This window comes from Parus major, chromosome 6, assembly GCF_001522545.3.
Source record: "Parus major isolate Abel chromosome 6, Parus_major1.1, whole genome shotgun sequence".
In the NCBI taxonomy this organism is placed as follows: Eukaryota; Metazoa; Chordata; class Aves; order Passeriformes; family Paridae; genus Parus; species Parus major.
The window spans coordinates 6,165,905-6,172,426 of NC_031775.1; the positions used below are offsets into that span (position 1 = coordinate 6,165,905).

Below are 6,522 nucleotides of genomic sequence, written 5' to 3' on the forward strand. Positions count from 1 at the left end.
AGATATAGCCTGTCACTAAAAACACTGCAGAGCAGAAGAAGAACAAGGAGCAGGTGCACACTAGCATTCCTATTATAAAAGGTATATTCTAGAGATCTGCTAGTTAGACATATCAGAATATTAATAAGTCTCATGAAAAGTCATGTCTCCTTTAAAGCTGGGGGAATACGCAGATAATTTTTAAAATCTTGAAAAGCTGAAGAGGAGTTGTAAGGAAGATAAGAGATTTGCTGATACACTTCAGCTTTGTCCTGCAGACAGAGTGGTATTTTAATTTTTTTAGGGTAAAGTGCAGCAGTTTTTGTTTTCAGAGCTGTCTAATAGTTTGGGTTTCCTTTAGCTCAGAATGCCAGTTCTGAGGTAACAGTGGAGCCTGTCCTCAAAGTATTCTAAACATGATTTCTTGTTATGGCATACACCCTTCCAACTTGCCTTATTTCTGCTAATAAGGAAAATAAACTCTGTCCTCATCACCAAGTTCTCAGCAGATCTGTGAGCCAGGTGGTGATTTGGTGTCATCTCTTTGCCTACAGTGGGAAACTGCTTCCATTAAGCTTTCTTGAAAGCTTTATCCAAGAGAAGCAGCAGAAGCTCAATTGCTCCTGTTCTTTTTAATGAAAGGAGATGTTTTACCTGGGATAGTTGCTCAGATGATCTCCAGGTGCAGTGGATCATCAGATGTGCTTATCTTAATGAGCCTGAACCATCCATCAGAGCAAGCAACTCTCAATTCTGAGCCAGCACTGGCTGATGGAGCAGGGAAGGCTCTTCTCAGTTACCATGTGTGTGCACACACTGGAGCACTCAGCTCAGATGCACAGCAATAACCTGCAAGTTGCCATTAATAAAATCTCTGCTGGTTTGCTGTCACACATGGACATGACTCTGAAACAAGACTTTTTTCCTTCTCTATGTTGCCATCCTTGTGCTCTCATCAGTCAGTCTCTTCTGAGAGTGAAAATATTTCAACCAAGTTTTCATCTCCAACTTCTCACAGAATAGAGACCTGTATGTGTGAAAATCCATATGAACAACTGGGGCCACTGAAGGAAACTTACTTGTGAAAATAGGAGTCTTTGAGAAAGGGAAAAATTGGCTTATGGCATGTTATTGCAAAGAAATGTGTTTTTCAATAAATATAAGGACTTCTATTATGTTGCAGAGCATTTCTCTCTGTCTTGAATGGTGTCAGTGGTGTTCTGTTTCCCTCTGCTTGTCATTTGAACCCAGCACTGAACCCATTCTGATATTTTGCTTATTATCAGGATGTGATTAGAGTTTTGTTTCAAAAGTGGATGGGAGTTGCAGTTCTTCACACCAAAGCATTTTGACTAGAGGAAGTAATGCCTCTAGAGTAATGCCTCTCTAAAAAGAGAGATTTAAGTTTTCCCTTTTGTTTTTTTTAATTTCAGTTGTGATTTTCATGGGGTTTGTCTCAATTTTATTACACTACACCTTTGATTTTGTAATAAAGACAATTAGCATTAAAATCTGTTAAAGCATTAATGTATTTGCGTTCTTTGCCCAATTTGTTTCTCAGTCAAACAGAGGAGCCGTCTGTGTAAAGGAGAGAAATGGCTAGGGGTAAACCTTGGGATCACAATTTTGGACAAGTTTAGACTGATTTTCAAAGTCAATTAAGTCCTTTTATGTCTTTGCAGGCATTTTCTGTGGTGGACATTTTCAGTGAGTGTATTCTTTTTGAAGTTATCGAGCATTCTAGCTGTCAGATGTCTCTCCTGAAATGCCTAGTAAGTATTTATGTAGATCTGTGGGTTTTTTAACAGTGTCCTAGACCTTGGATGCCTTTCCTTATGTAAAGTAACCTGAAGCACTCATCCTGAAGGAACAATCTATATAGATTAATGGATTTCCTGAGTACCTACACGGTGTTCAATTATAGATTAGCATTAGCTGATGGACACATTGAAGTGTTATGTTGTGATTTGTGCAGTTTTGTGTGGTTCTGTATTTCTCCCTGTCAATAGGAATGCCAGTAACAGTAATTTAAGAGAAGAAAGTGATTTTTTTTTTTTTCTGGAGAGCACATAAACATTTCTGTAGGTAATGAGTTCCCCCAACATAAAAAGAAAAATTAAACTATCACCCTGTCACTTATATGAGTGCAGACTTTGATGTCATAATTTATTCATTTCTTGGCTCACAGTTCAAGTCACTTAAAGTATCATTGATGGACTTGCTGCTAGAGCCTCTGCCTTTTGCCCTTCCTCCTGTTTGCTCTGAGCTGCTCTCTGGGATGATACCAGCAGAGATGTTCCCTTGGCACAGGTGCAAAGCTTTTTCAAGAATGCTCTTGACTGCCAAGTTTTTATCTTGTTCCTTTACTGCAGAACCTTTATTTTCACTGTAGGATAACAGGCTGCCCAGCCCACTGGTAGGTGCAGCTGGTGCTGTGTGATGCTTTCTCTGCCCACATCCAGAACAGGGCCTGTGAACCTCTAGAGTGCCCAGGTCCCTCAGACACACTGGAAAAATCTCAGTGATGTGAAAGCACTTTTCCTCTGATCTCTATTTGGAGTAATATCTGGAAGTCTTTGGATTTTCTTTGATTGATCTTCTCATTAGCCCTCATTTTCTTTCCATTACATTGGTCAAGAGGATTGATCTTCATTCAAGTAATGTCTCTGTGATATTGTTCCTCTGTATGAATATGCAGCAGTGCATGTTCATTGAGTGCTATACAATTTCTGCATTCTATATATGGATTATAAATAATTGTGCTGTTCTGTGCACTGACAGAGGTTTAAATGGGTACTGTTATGAGCTGCATATTGTACAAATTTATATATAAAAACACTTAGTGAAGGAAACTTGGATGTGTAGCTGTATGAAAACCTACCTTTTGCCCATAATTTGTGGAAAGGCAGCAGTGATCATATTATAATGCACATATAACACCCAATGACTTTGTCTGGAGCTCAGCACTTCACAGTAATCAGCCCCATGTTTCATGATGATTATGCCCTTGCAGCTTTCTCATCTCAATTTTTCTGTAACTAATATAACCCAAACTATATTATCCTATTAGGAGGCTCATTTTTTTCCTCCAACAAGCAGCATGCACCTGTCTGCTTACCATGAGAGAAGCAGTGGAAGTGTTCTCACTCTATTGTTTCAGCGTTCAAGGAGGTAATTTAGGCTGTAAACAGGGAAGATTGAGCTTGTTGAGTTAAAATGAGCACATTAATTCTTGAACAGATCCCTGCTTTATGTTTTTCCCCTTCATTACTCATTTTACTTATCTTGGCTGTGTCTGTAGTGGGTGGGGAAAGAGGCAGCCTCGGAGTGTGATTTGGAGCATCTCTCTGAGCCCCTGTTTGGAATAAGCAGGCTGTTCCTTTGCACAGCTGGGGAGCACAGCCCCAGTGATGGCATCTCCAGTTAGGCACAGCAGCTCCCTGGCATGCTCAGGGGAGAGGGGAGAGAGAACAGTAAAGAAGAGCTGCTATGATGTAAAAAGTGCTCCTAAATTACAGTAAGTAATGAATTGCCAGTCAGGCATAATGCCAGGTTTGAGCTGATGGGAACTCTCATCACAAGCAGATATAAATGCAGCTGTGTTGTCAAAACTTGGAGGTGTCACACAGCCTTTTGAACAAGGAATAGTGTGTTACAACAAAGCAGTTCTTTTTTCTCTCTTTTCCCACCTCCAAGATTACATCTTTTCTGTTCCTTCAGAGCCAGGCAGCTGGAAACATTCTGCACTATTTCCATCTACATCATAGCAAGTTAAACTTGCAAAGAGAAATGATGCTTGGGAAGTCAGAATTTAGACAATTGAAAAAATTGAAAGATAAAAAGGTTAATTTTAGCTAACATGATGTGCATCCTAGAGCAAATGTTGCTGAGGTTTTCACAGGAGGAGTCTGAAAACAGGTATTTCTCAGGTGTCTGAGTAGCCAGAGAAGCCACTGGAAGCCCAGTGTCAGGTTGACAGATGACTTGTCAATTAACAGCATCATATAATGAATTCCTGTAGTGTCTGCATTTCTTCTTCATATTTTTATGTGATTGGTTAAGCAATCCTGATCTTTGGGCTTCAGGATGTTTCTGTTAACAGGGCACAGGCTGCTCAGATAAACCTATGACTGAGAGACTGAAACATCCCTGTTGAAAACTGCTTGCAGTGGCCATCTGCTCTCTAGCTCTGTGTATGAAAACTTAATGTAGAGATAGAGCTGGTGCCTGAGGCAAAGAACTTTTGAAACAGGTTTGGATGTTTTCACTTGGCAAATTGTTCACAGAAATCGTTAAATACCTTCTTGAACACCCTTTGGAGCATGGATGGCTTCTGAATTTGTTCTATGTATAATTTAAACACAGATTTCAGCTGCAGCTTATAGCCAACATTATGTGGTCTATTTGTTTTGTCAATAATGACCAGGTTTTTTAAAGATTTCATCTTTCACAAGCAGGACTAAAAGGACTGATACTGTTTTCCCTGCTTGCTGAGGTGGGAAAGTTACAACCGGGCTGTTACCTTGTGAATTTAGCACCTGGTGCTGAGGATTAACACCTGAGAATCTGTTTCTCTGCACAACCTTAAGAAGTGGTCTTGAACTCTTTTCTCCCCCTCTCCTTTCTCACAGGTTAGTGTCCCAGTGCTGTAGAGAAAGCTACCCTGGATTTTGCCTGCTGACCGAATTTATTGCCTTGGCTTGATTTTACAAACCTGAGTTGTTTGTCTGCAGCTTCCTTCACATGATATTCCAGGTGAGTGTTCCTTGGGGCTTGAGAACAGTTGTGAGTCATCTAAGGAGAGTTCAGATAAAAAACTTCTGAGTGAAATCGTTGGTCTTGAAGTTTGTAGTTTTTTAATAGATTTCATTTTCCTCAAATTTACCTCTACAGAGTGTCTAGCAAAAGTGTGTGTGCCACTGAAAGTTTCAAGGTAAGGTTAACGAGAGCCTCATAAAAACTTATGCATCAGCTCCTGAACAGAAAATTTCACCTTCAGAGTCCAGGATCAAAAGCACCATAGAAATCATTGCTCTGATGTCTCTATTGAAAAGACAGTATCATCAGTGCATTTTTCTAAGTGCTATTTCTCTCTAGTGTGCATTACCATTAAAACTTGCAGTACTAAAATCTATATTACTTTCCTTTTGAAATGAGGTTTCCCTCAGCACCATCCCTGGTTGCTTGAGCTGTGAATGATTGGCTCTGCATGGAGCATTTTGTAACTCTGCTCACGGAGGGAGCCACATAAAAATAAGCATTACCATCAAGTCTGTTTTGCATACTGTAGCTGTGTGTAATTCCTGAGCCTGGGATTCACCATTTTGCTGACCCTGACTGCCCCAGTGTGCTCTGGGCAGGTTTTGTGACAGTTTAAACAAATGTAATGTCAAAGGATTGCAAAGGTTGCAGTTGTTATTTCTGTTATGCAAGACAGAAGAACAGGAAATGTCTATATAATATATACACTGTTATTAAAGTGCATCCTTCTTTGAAGGGCAATCACTTAAGGGCCTGTCCTTACGAAGTTATTAACTCATCACTTTCAGATTATTCTCTATGGATCCCTGTTGGTCTATTAGCTGCTGCTAAGAGATCTGAGAAAGGTAATTAAGAAAGGCAAGAATATTATTATTATGCTGACATTGGGGGATCCAAAGGGAAATGCTTAAGGGTCTGCAAATCAGCAGAACAGGAAAAAAACCCCAAAACCCACTGAATCAGAATTTTGAGGGAATGGGCACACCCTGTATTTTTCAGATCATTCTAATAGGAAATGTTCCATCTGCCTCAGCAGATTTCAAATTTTGTAATCCCATCATAGCTTGGAGGCATCTTAAGGGTAGATGTTGTAAAAGGTCACATTAACTTGTATATTCCTGGCAGCAAATAACCCTGAATGACTGAAATACCGGCCTGGTAATTTATAGAGGCTTTTGTGAATGATGCTCTTTGTAACTGTTCTGCAAAGCACAAGCTTCTCAAGCAGGTGCTTGGTATGTCTGTGGTGAGGATGCATAAGGGAAGACAGAAACAGTGTCACATGCTTGTTTGACACAAATCTACTCTGCTTTAGTGGGGCTTTTTAGTGAAGTGTACAGATACGCTCTGGCAGGATTTAACCAGGACTTAAACAGCAACAGGACATTTTTGATTTCTGTTTGTGTCTTGATAAAGTCTGCTCTGAAAGAGCAGGTCCTATAGAAACTTTGGTTACTTCATGTACTGAAGTTGGAAATGGGAAAGCATCAAACATTGCTGACCTTGGTTGTGATCTGTGGTGTTGTGTGGCCCCAAAGCAGATTAGGTGTGAAGGTCTGTAGCTATGGCAGTGGGATTCCCAGTGATTCCTGAGAACAGCCTGGATATTTCTGCAGACAGTCCATAAGGATCTGCATTTGGTGTGTCCTGTGGGCATTCCAGCGTGCAGGTGGAAACAGCATGGCTGTGCTTGCTCCCTGTTCAGCTCCTGTTAACAAGTGGCAGAAATGGTCTGGACTTCTCCAAATCAGCACCAGACTCGGCTCCTCTGTGGCCTTGGGA

General features: G+C 40.5%; 1 long non-coding RNA gene across 1 annotated transcript; it reads left to right on the forward strand.

Moving 5' to 3' along the window:
* The first annotated feature begins 1,667 nt into the window (after positions 1 to 1,667).
* Positions 1,668 to 4,910, forward strand: LOC107206530. The gene is made up of 3 exons (XR_004498192.1): positions 1,668 to 1,751; positions 4,611 to 4,734; positions 4,873 to 4,910. It is a non-coding gene; the product is annotated as an uncharacterized LOC107206530 (long non-coding RNA).
* The last annotated feature ends 1,612 nt before the right edge of the window (positions 4,911 to 6,522 follow it).